Source organism: Cryptomeria japonica, chromosome 1 (genome assembly GCF_030272615.1).
Source record: "Cryptomeria japonica chromosome 1, Sugi_1.0, whole genome shotgun sequence".
In the NCBI taxonomy this organism is placed as follows: Eukaryota; Viridiplantae; Streptophyta; class Pinopsida; order Cupressales; family Cupressaceae; genus Cryptomeria; species Cryptomeria japonica.
This window is the reverse complement of record NC_081405.1, coordinates 309525348-309537497: the sequence shown is the minus strand read 5'-3', so window position 1 is coordinate 309537497 and position 12150 is coordinate 309525348.

Genomic DNA, 12150 nt, shown 5'->3' with positions numbered 1-12150 from the left:
GTAAAATTTTACAAATCAATTTTTGTAGTATTTATCACAACCACATTCGTATCATACTCTAAATTAAATACCATTAGTTTATTTATTAAATTTATATATTTGTTTAATAATTTATCTATCATCATTTGATTTTTCAGACTCTTTATTCTTTTATTTCTACATTCTTACAAAATCCATCAATAAAAGCATTATAATGAATGGTGTTAAGAAAAAACCAAGATCATCCAAAATTTTGAAAGATTCCAACAAATCATCCCAAAACAAGAACCTACTCAAATGTAAGTAGAATGTAAAATAAAAAATAATCAAATCTTAGTCATTTCTATGTTCTCTAGTCTTTTCAACTAATATAACTTCTCTAAATTTAGCTTTGTAAATTGAAAATAATTCCTTTTTATTGATGTTCACATCAAGATTCAACCCAATTTAGCTAAGATGATAAGTACCCCTACAATCTTGTACATATTTTCCTTCCACAACCACTATGGTAGTTGCCTTGACTTTCCATGTATTATCTGGATTAATACCTTAGGCCAGTCTATAAAAATCTCTTTGCATTAAACATCTTTTACCAATGGTAGTATAATTGTATTCAAGAAAGGAAAATATTATACATTAACGACTACTTTTCTTTAGTGTATTTGTGGTGCTCTCATGTGTACAACTGCCCACTACAAAATAAATGAAAGTCATTCAAAAAATATTGATTCATTCCATTTATCATTGTTACCCTTATAGCCTAGCATAAAGATTAGGATAAAAGTAACTTGGTAGTGAAACTCATGAACATGAGAATTTGAGAGGGAAAAAGGTGAAGGTTGCTAAAGCATACGCTAATGGCCTTTAATAGACGGGAAATCTAATCTAAAATTCAAATAATATGAAATAGGCTTTAAACATAATTGATTTTATAAATATAAGAAAATAATTTCAAATTTATGTTTGAATATAAGTGAAACTTGAAATTTATGCACTGCTTTGGGATTAACACAATTTATATACTCATCAATGGTCAAATTTTGCAACTTAGAGATCTCATTGATGGTATCATCATGCAAATTAGTTGCCAATATGAAGGCTATACAAAATATTAAATAGATAAGTATCAAAAACAAATTGTCAGAAATTAGACCTGAAAAAGAGGAGAGAAGGAACATGAAAGCACTTTAAAATTGATTATGTATTTATACATTTTTTATGATTTCTATTTCATATATTTACACAAGTTTTTAATATTTTTGGAGAGTAGTTTCAACATCATGGCGATATATAATCATCATTCATTAAAGATTTACCTAATGATTTTTTTTTTTACTTTTAATCAAAATATTTTTTAATAGTTATGAATATTTCTTTCATCTCTATCACAATTGTTTTTTTATTTTTTTATCTTTGGAAAATGCTATATAAATGTTTTCTTATTTTTTCACTTAAGTAAACTACAATATAAAGAATAGAATATACATTGACAAATAAGTTTAGCTTAAGAGAAAAAAACAATTAAAAGATCTAATTAATAAATAATTAGATGATTGTCCTAAAATTATTCTAGCTCCGCCCCTTAAGATTAACTTAAATATAAATTTTAAAGAGCTAATGATGAATGCAAAATGCATGGATGAATGAGTCCCTAGAAGAACTTTTGATTAGGTAATCATTTACAAACTAAAGCAAAGAAATGCAACTCACACCAATGAAGTCTCTCTAAATGGAGAGAAGGAGAAAAACTACATGGAAAAAAAATCCCCCTCCAAAAGTGAGAGATGCAATGAAATGAAAAAGGTAGTACCTATGACTAAGATGAAGGAATCCAAGTGGCTCTCCAAGTAAATAATAGAACATGGAAGTACAATGAATATTCCTCCCATATGAGAGAGAAAATGAGGATAATAATCCCCCCAATGAAGAAATAGCTCATGTGCCAATGATGAATTCTTGAAGACAAAACATAATCCATTATCTGCAAACAACATTTCTCTCCTTCAGAGGAAACTAATCCATTATAGATAGGATAATTCATTGTAGAAATTTTCTAAATCTTATTAACAAAGGAAAACTTCAAGGGGGTAAGCCTGCCTCCTCTCTAACATTGACTATTATGCAACCATTTATTAATGATACCTTCTTGTTTTGTGTGGCTTCTATGGTGGAGGCAATAGAGGAGAAGAACTTTCTTAACCTGTATGCAGAAGCCTCAGGACAACACATTAACTACAATAAAATTAGTATTTATTTTTTCACCACTCTGGTGAAACTATAATATAAAATCAAGTCTATTCTAGGTTTCTAGAGTGTTGTTCTTCCGGGGGTCTACATGGGGCTTCCCCTCATGGTTAAAGATATATCATATACCTTCTAGGAAACAATCCTAACAAGAATCCAATGGAAGCTAGTTGGTTGGAAGGGAAATCTTTGAGTAGTGCAGGAAAACTTCAACTCCTTGTTGGCCTCTTATAAGGCATCCATGTATATTTTATCTCCTTGTTTAATATTTCAAGTTCCATGACAAAAAAATTTGAAAGGATTCAGAAGAATTTCTTATGCGTAAGCATGAAGGAAAAAATAGAATGGCCCTGGTTAGTTGGGACAAGGTCTATTACCATAAATATATGGGAGGCCTGGGAATCAAGAAAATTATTTTGCATAACAAGGTGCGCATGGAAAAAGGAAAGTAACAGAGGTCCAAAAGGAGTTAATAGCCATCTTGAAAAAATTGACTTTCATTTTGGTCTCTTGAATCAAAAGAATATCCATTTTCTATTCCATCAATTTACATTTAAGCATATGCTATTTTAGGGGACCATTCAAGCTGCTCACATTCTAGGATAAAACCTTCATTTGAACACAACATAAGAAATTCTACTCTCTTGAGTAGAAGCTATTTCCCAAACCTTGGATAAGTTAAGTTATCTTCTTTTTTTTCTCAGAGATACCATCCAAGGTTCTTTGTCTTCCCTCTGCAACTTCCCTGGTTGCATCCTTCTACCTAGTATCCTTCTATGAAGGTCTCCCTAATTTACCCTCTCCACCCACATATGCTTTTTTCTTCTTTTTATTCTTAGCTATAACCTGGGTCCATTATTTTTCCTCACTCTCATAATCTAAGAGCCAAAACTTAGACTTGGTGGTTTCGGGTAGTGGAAGAAAATCCCAAGATTTGCAAATTTTCCTTGAAGTTCACAAAACCTCCATTAATTTTCTTCTTCGAGGTCTTCATCTTGTTTTCTAATTTTATATTTTTCTTATCTTGGGTAGAGTCCTTTGAATCTATTTTCTTTGTTGTTTCCAACTCCTCTCTTCCAATCACACCCTTTTGTTGAACTGAGTTAAGACTAAGATCTATCACCATCTCCACTTCCTTTGGGGTTGTGTTTTGTATTTGTCTTTCTATATTATTATTTAAGGGCAGTGAAATCTCTCCATCCTTCTTAGCTCCATTTGATGAAGATGCTGCAAGGTCATTAACTTGTTTTTTCTTGTCTTGAGATAGATTTCTCTCTATCTCTAGGTTGGAGGGGCCCTGACCAGTATGGAGTCATTGCATCTAGTTGGAGATAGGGAACACACCCAACTCTTCCTCCATTTCATCCATGACCTTGGGGGGTTGTTGCTTCATCCCCATGTTTTTCTTATAGGCTACGCTAATGTGCCCATATCTATTATAGTTTTGACAAAAAGCCTTAGCATTATCATACTCAATCAATTGCATCCATGAGCCCAATCTAGATAGGAGAGTTACCTTGGTTGGTAACATACCGTTGATAGCAACATTCAAACAGATTATAAAAAACAATAATCTCAACTTTGTTTGGGTGGTGTGGTTGATAGCAACGAATTTACCAAAAGAGTTGGCAATTCCCTTAAGAACTCCTAAGTTCCAAAAATCTAGGGGAAGGCCAAGGAGATGGATCCATGTTGTATCCACAACACCTAAATCCTTCCATGGGTCAAGATCTGGCTTCCATTTGCACAAAGAAAGGATTTTGTTACTTCCATAAGCCCAAGGCCTATTCATCAAGATGCAGGTCAAATCCTCTTGATTAATAAAACTAAAAAGGAGAAGTCCATGTAACATAGAATAAATGGAAACACTACCTTTTAGTTTCCAGTTAGCTGCCACCCACCTTCTTGCCTGGTCCAAAGAAGGGTGAAAAGAAAGGAACTTACCAACCAGAGAAAGGATTAGCTCTATGATTGTCAAGTTTAGTAGCACGTCAGGTAACTCCACTTGATGTTCATTGACCTCACATTTCGCTTGGGATACAGGAATGTCAGACAATTTCCCCATCTTATTAGGGCTTCCACCAAGGACCTTGTCCATGAATGTGGAAGGTTCCATATTTGCAAAAAGTTGTCAAAATGATATTGAGGAGAAGGAGGGCACCAAAAAGATTTCGCCACCAAAGTGTCCATAGAAGATGTAGGACAAGCATGCGACTCATGATTTCGAGTCCCCAGAGGGTGGGAAGCCTGAAGAGGGCCCCCCTCTACAATATTCATCATAGACAACACCAACATAGGTGGGCACAGGTGGGAAGCTCAATTAAAAATATTCCTTGAGTAAATGTATTCATAAATGTTATAATCCTATATAAAGTCGAGTTCTTTGTTTTATATTTATAAACTTATTTTATTACATATTATCTTATATGGATAGCAAGTATCTCCTTCAAATCATTCATATGTCATCTCTTATCATGTTATAAACAATATTGATAAAAAATTAGAAAATAGATGTCAAAATCACTTCATACAAAATAGAATCGCTATGGGATCAAAGGGAGAAAATTGAAAGAAAAAACAACTAAAAGAAGTTGACATGTAGTTAGTACACATAATCGGCCTTATAAGGGGCTCTCTAAATTTGGCATAATAAATCAAATTTCCCACTACCTTGGTGAAAGTAGATAAACAATTGACAAAAATATACACCTATAACCAACTTCTTTGACAAACCAAATTTTAGTGGAATAGAACCTTAACCTGTTATAAGGAAATCTATAAAGCTATCCTTCCACCTATTTGATTATCTGTTCTTGAGGACAAAAAATAGTTTTTGAAGGGGGAATGGTACTAGAAAATAAGTAGTAGAGGATAGAGGTAGAGTAGGAAATTGTCTTATAAGCATCTACAGGAAGGCTGTATAAAACCTAGAAAGCAAGTTACTTCTAAAAAGATATTTACTTTGTAAGGGTCATGTCTCAATAGAAAAATATATGTATATAATTGAAAAGAATTAAAAAAACAATTATAATAAGAAGGAGAAATAGAAGATAATTGATATAAATAATAGTTACATAGAAGAAGACTTTTTTATAGATATATGATTTATTAAATATATATAATAGAATGAGGGTAATGTAATATAAGTGATATCAACAAACAAAATTTGATCAATGGTTATGTATGATGTTATGAATATCATTTGATTCCTATAATAAGTAATCTTGGTACCTTATTTGATTTCACATGATAGATTAATCTCTAATCCCTTTTGTAGTATTATGTTGGGGTATAAATATAATATTCAGAGACCACTTGGGTCATAAAACATTGATCTGTTATCTCCCACTATTATTGCTAATGATCCTCTTAACACTTCAATGCAGAAACTCCCTAACCATTCTTAATAAACCTAAAATATGAAGATTGATATCCCACTCACATAGAAAGTGATATGATAAAATATGATCAATTTATGAGAAAATAAGTGCTACAAAATAAAAGTGTTGCATACTAGCATTGTTTCACACTTTTTCACATATATTTCTTTGATTGGAAAACAAAAAACTTTATCTCCATAAAAATATTTAGTGATTCTTCCTTAAATAATTTTGGATGTGATTGGACACAAAAAATCCAATAACCATACAATAACAACCTCAACCATATACGATAAATTGTTAATTTTTACTATATATATTACAATTTCACTCTCCAAATTGTAACAAATATTTTTCATACTAAGCACCCTCAACATCAAGGCTCTTCTCTACAATTGTAATGGTGGGAACTTGACTTCCTAGTGTCTCCTGTACCCGGTCCCCTACCATCTCCTTGTGATCTTGTGGCTTTTCCCTCCTGGAGGGTTGTGGTTGAGCTGCCATACTTTTGACCCATGTGTTGGTTCTTCTCTTCTGGAAGACCCTCTAGTGGCAGAATCGTCCTATCATCCCTCTATTCCTCAGTACTATCATGATTTCTTTGTAGAACTTGAATCACAGACTGATGCAAATAAACTAAGAGGTGATTGCCGTGCAAAAATGGTGAAAATACCAGAAGGCCCATCTCCACTGACTATGTGTGTTGCCAGCGAAAATAAAGTTGAAGTATCATATTATTTTGTCAACAAATCTATTGTTGAACTAATACTATCCCTAGTGGGGAAGTTTATGGCTTTTTGACTAGCTCTGGAACTTTTGAAGAAATGGGTATCCTCTAACTAGAAGTTGAAAGGGAGTGTCTCATCTAGTGCCATGGCCAATGGATTGTTCCTCTTCATATTCATAAATCGACCTAACTTGACTCATGTTCTCATGGAGGGTTCCTGGGTCTTTGGATCCTTGAACTACCTCTCGTTGTGTAAATGGAAACCGAACCTCGACCCTTGTTCTTATCTGGATGCTATGGCTCTGACTTGGATTCACCTGCTAGGACTCCCTTTGGAATTTTGGAACATTGATATCCTTAAAGGGAGTGTGAACTCATTTGGTATGTACCTGGCTATTGATAGTATAACACAAAGAAAATCTAGACTTTTGTTTGCATAGGTCTGTCTTAATGTGACCAATAATATGGTCTTACCCACCAAAATTACTCTGTATTCTAGACTTGGATCTTTGGTTCAATAGATAGAATATGAGACGCAAAATCCTTCTATCAAAACTATGGAAGATATGGTCATCTGAGCTCGACATGTAAAAGGAACATAAACAAGAAACAACAGTTTCTCACTAACTTTGATAAGACTCATTAGATGGAGAACACAAATAAGGAGGAACCACCTCATGCTAATAATGATTCAAAGGGAGAATCTTCCCTAGGAGAAGACCCTCAAAAAGTGGTAGCACTCTCGCAAGAGGTGATTGTGGCTACTTTGTACAATGATAAGAAGAAGAGTGTGGATGACCTTTCAACTTATACCTCTAGTGTTGAGTTACCTATGGTGGGTCCATCTCATCCTCTCTCCCTTGAGGAGCGTCTTAGTTTGAATCCCCAAGCTACTAATGAGATTGTCATTGACTTAAATCAACCAGAATGCAAAGATTAGAGTACAAAAGTTAAAAAGAAAAATGAAACTATACCTAAGGAAAATGTTCCCCCTAGCTCATCTGACTTACGATTGAAAGTGAGGAATACAATGACGGTGACTCCCAAGAAAATTTTCAATGGTGGTTTTGGTAACCTCAAAGAAAACTTATAAATGTTGGGTTTTTCTGCTACTCCTCCGCAAACCAAGACAAAACTCTAGTCTGAGAGGCATGAAAAGAATAATAATAATGGATGGGAATAAGTGCCTATCAAGAAGAAGAAGAAGAAAAAGAAGAAGAAGAAAGTTGATGTGGGGGGAAACATTAAAGTGGGTTGACCATCTAACAAAGACTCTAGACAGAAGGAAGTGGAACAGAAGGTAGCAATAGTGTTACCTTGTCATTCGTCCCTCATAAGAAGATTAAGTCGCCTTACTAAATTTTATTTGAGTTTTTATCTTGTTAAAAATTCCTTGGTTCAATCCTTAATCCGCTTGTAAATCATCTCTTAATCCGTAGCATTAAGTTTCAATGGTTTGTTTCAACCTAATGAACCCCTTGAACCATTTTGAAAAGAGTTCATAATGTTCATTTAGGTACCGCAGGTTCTAAGTTGTGTCTAAAATGTTTTCATGCTAACGTTCACTCAAGTGTTTTGTAGCAGTTCTATTTCACGGTCATAGATGATGTTTCATATCCTCTTTCTCCAGATCATGAACTGTTTGAACCTAGTTCAAATAGTTCAGTGATGTTCAACATGTTCGATAAAGTTCAAAAGGCCAGCAGCAATTAACAAAGTTAATCTTTTCAAAGTAAATTTCCTTGGCACAGCGTATGCTTTGAACTACCTGAACCCTCATGAAGTCAGTTCAAATTGTTCATGCATATTCAAATCAGGTGGGTCCCATGGACTAAACAACATGATGGCACATTTATTGCTAAGTATGATGAAGATTGAACCATATCTTGGGTGACGTTAACTGGCCAATTTTTGAAGGCAAGTAATCATTTTTGGGAATTGACAGTTACCACGAAAATGCCGCCATGCATTCAATACACACACCTGATGTCAAATCCCAATGCTCGACACATTTGAGTTGACAGGAGAAATTAATGCAGTAAATGAACTTTAATCACTTCATTTGCTATAAGGTATGAAGTGATTAAATTTTGAAACTTGTTCTTCATTGCTACAAAGTGTTTGATAGAAGGTTTGTCTGTTGGTAATCATTCAATTGGTTTCAACTGTGAAGGTGATTTTTGATTCCTATCTTCTCCAGTGATTTTTAGCTGTTTTTCTCTCTCGTAATAAAATTTACTGGGAGAAATAAGGGTTGTTATTTATGAATTATGAATTCCACTCTGCACCATTTCAAAAATATTTTTTGTCTTGCTTGCATAGAACCCATTGTCAGTGACATAGACCTGAAAGGAGAGAATTTAGAGGTCTTGAAGGAAAGGGTGTTTAAAGGAATTGACGGTTCTTTTGGTTTAGAAATTCTAAGTAGTGGCCTCGTAGAGGTGGCAGCCTTTCCTCCTGCTATTCCTTGCCCAGAATTAGTTAGGGAGTGCATTGCAAGATATGATCCTTTTTCTGAAACTATCAAGAGAGATAATGGTGAAACCCTCCTCGTGATTAACAAGGAAGTCATTTCTTCTATTTTCAAATTGCCTGATTAGAAGTTCTTGAATTTTTCTCTCGCCCAATCAGTCATTGAGTTCAATGCAGATAAAACTGGACATTGGAACAATATAGCGAAGCATTGGTTGAAAGTTCCTTAGAGGGGTGGCTCAAGCTTACCTAAATATCCCAACAAAAATCACATGCTTCCCCACATCCATGATGTTATGTTATTGTTACATCGAGTTAGATGTTTAGCTGAGGCCTACAGATTTGATGACTAGATTTATTATAATGTGCAACTGGTGTTGGAAGGAAAGTGGTACCTTGACTGGGTAGAGCTTATTGCTGACTCTATGAGGGAACAACTGAGCATGGCAAAGAAGTTCAAGCAAAATTTCTTTATGTCCTCGTATTTGATATATATCCTGGCATGTGTTAAAGAAATAATGGGAATTCCTAGGCAACTTGTTGAAGGGGATGTTTCTATATACAACTTTTACCCCATGTTCCAAAAAGATAATGAATTGCAATATTTTAGGAGAGTACATAATGCTTTCCTGGAAGACTTGTGTTATGAATTGAAGAACATGAAACCTAAAAGGATGCCTAAAGATGCTCGAGCCTTAGTGAAAAGATATGGTAGTTTCTTTGTTCAGTTTCCTCATTTTTGTTATATAAGGATAGGTGGTTTTGAAGAAGAGCCTTTCAAACTTCCTTGTTTTTGTTCAAATTGTTTTGTCCTTGCTGAGATCTGTAGACAATTGTCTACCGTAATTAAAAAAGATCAACCCACAGATAAATGGGAGGATCATTTTCTTGTTCAATTGAGCATTTTATCTTGTAGTTCAATGTCAGATGCGTTGAGCATAGGATCTGACTTCAAGAATTTTAATTTTCCATTGTATCATGAAAGGAAGGGCTTTGATAATGAAGGTTTCTCATGGAGTCTTGGTTTGATGCCGCACCTTCCTATCCCACACTTGGAGGACTTTTGGGAAGCTTGTTATGATGAGCTTGAAGTGTTCAAAAGAGAAAATATGAGAATGGTTCTAGAACAGGTAGTTTCACTGTAGGTGAAACTTGATATAAGTGGGATCGAAGAGGATTATCTAGAGCTTTTTGAACCTGGATATCTAGACGAAACTGAACCCAAAACGTCCTGCATTAATTGGGATGTGGAAGAAGAGGATGATATACAACTCAAAACAAAGAGAGTCTTGGAGAGAACCACAAATTGGGTTAATAAGAAAAGAACAATGAAATTAGGCATCAACATTGATCCTACAAGAGATAATGTGGTTTCTCTACGTTCCCCAAAATGTTTTTCTAACCCCACTTCTATGCCTGTTTATGCAGGTAAAAATAAGAAGTCATCTCACACAAAGCACGAGCCTAATCCTGCTTTTAACTTTCCTCCCCCTTGATATACAAGGTCACAGAGTGTTGCATAGAGGAAAATGGACCAGGTCAAAGACACAGAGGTAAAAGGCAAGATCCTTGATACTCAGATTTTTGAAGTTGAGGACTTTGATAGTGACATTGGCAACACCATGGATTCTCATGCAATCATTGTAGCCATGACACCCCCATCTAAAGTAACTGGAAGAACAACTAATTCATGTAAAACTCCCAAATGGTTAACTACTTCTAAAAGCAAGAAATGGAGCTTCATCCCAGTGTCCATCCCAATTCAAGACATGGTGGTCAAATACATGGAGAAGGGTCCCAAGCAGAAGAAGTTCAAAACAACTGCCAGATTGGGTGCTGATGAAAAGACCAGGAGGTGGGTTGCTGAAATTGCTTCCTATAAGCCCAAAGATAAGAATAAGGAATAAATGCAGAGGATTTTGAGGTCACCAAAGTGGATCTCAGGAACATGAGCAAGGACTCTGATAACCACTTTTTCAAAGTGATGGCTAAGAAGATGCTCACCTGGTCAGAAAAAGATGCACAAGAGAAAAGAGAACTGAAATGGCATATCAAGATTCTAGCTCAATTCATTGATAGCATAGGTTGTTTTGGAGCATTTCCCATATTGCATCCTTCAAAAAGTTTTGACCCTACTTCACCAGAGAATAAGAAACTAATGAATCAAGTTCAGTGAGCCAAGAGCATCACAGGGGCCGTAGAGAAATGGATTGAAGGAGTGATTAGAGATGGCGAAAAATATATTACAGACTCTAGAAAGCTATGCGATGAAATGCAAAACCTCACTGCGGAGATTCAAAATCAGATTGTGCCATGGGAAAAGGAAGAGTATAAATGGGAAAATGTATTACCCATGCTCACCAAGATAGAAAATACGGAGCGACAAAGTTTTTAGCAGAAAATTCAATTAAATTGGTAACTAATGAGTGCTGACTCTTTGTATTGAAGAAAACTATAGCGTGACCGGTAATTACATTCAAGTCTGTGATTTCTGATGCCAAGGCCTCTGTTTACAAGCTTAAGGAACTTCAATGTTGCGTGGTCAATGACAATAAAGTGGTTAACCCAGACCATGATTGGCAACTGGGACTTTGTGGGCTGAACACACAAGACGCAGTAAAGGCATTTAGGCTGGACATGGATAAAGTTAAGGCCGAAGGCAACTTTACTTCCAAAGATATAACATAATTCGCTGGAATTGAGTCCATGACGTTCATTGGTAATGATCAGTTACCTAAGCATGCTGAGAAAATGGTGAAACACAGGTGGGAGAAGGAAGCTGTAAAAGAAAAGATCAATGCCATGAAAAATCCGATTCAGTCTATAATTCAGGAGCTTGCAACTGCCCACCATGCCCCAAAAAGTGGAGGAGAGGATGACGATGGAGATGAGGCATAACATGATGCTTATGCTTTGTTTTTATTTTATATGCTTTTCATAACCTTGCAATGACTTCGGGACATATGTCCGCTAAATAATCTGTTGGTTTTTATAACTGTTCCAGAGGAGGTTGGTTTTTGAGGGAGACCTCTGTTCTTTAAACAACTATTATAAATTAGATGAAGATATATAGAGAAAGGGGTTAGAACAGTATACTTAGATTTTTAGAAGTTTTGGCTTTGTCTGAAGGAAGTGATTAGTTTTTCAGAATCTGAAATTGGAAAAAAACTTATGCGTGTATTGTTATGTCTTTGTTGCATGAAATACATATATAAAGATCATATGCATTTTGAGGTGGAAAATCTTTGAGTTTTGAATCCGTGGAGTAGTATCTCTTTGCAACTATTAATCTAATAAAAAATTTTGTGATTACCTTTCTGATGGTGGATGTGGTTATTAATCTAGTGC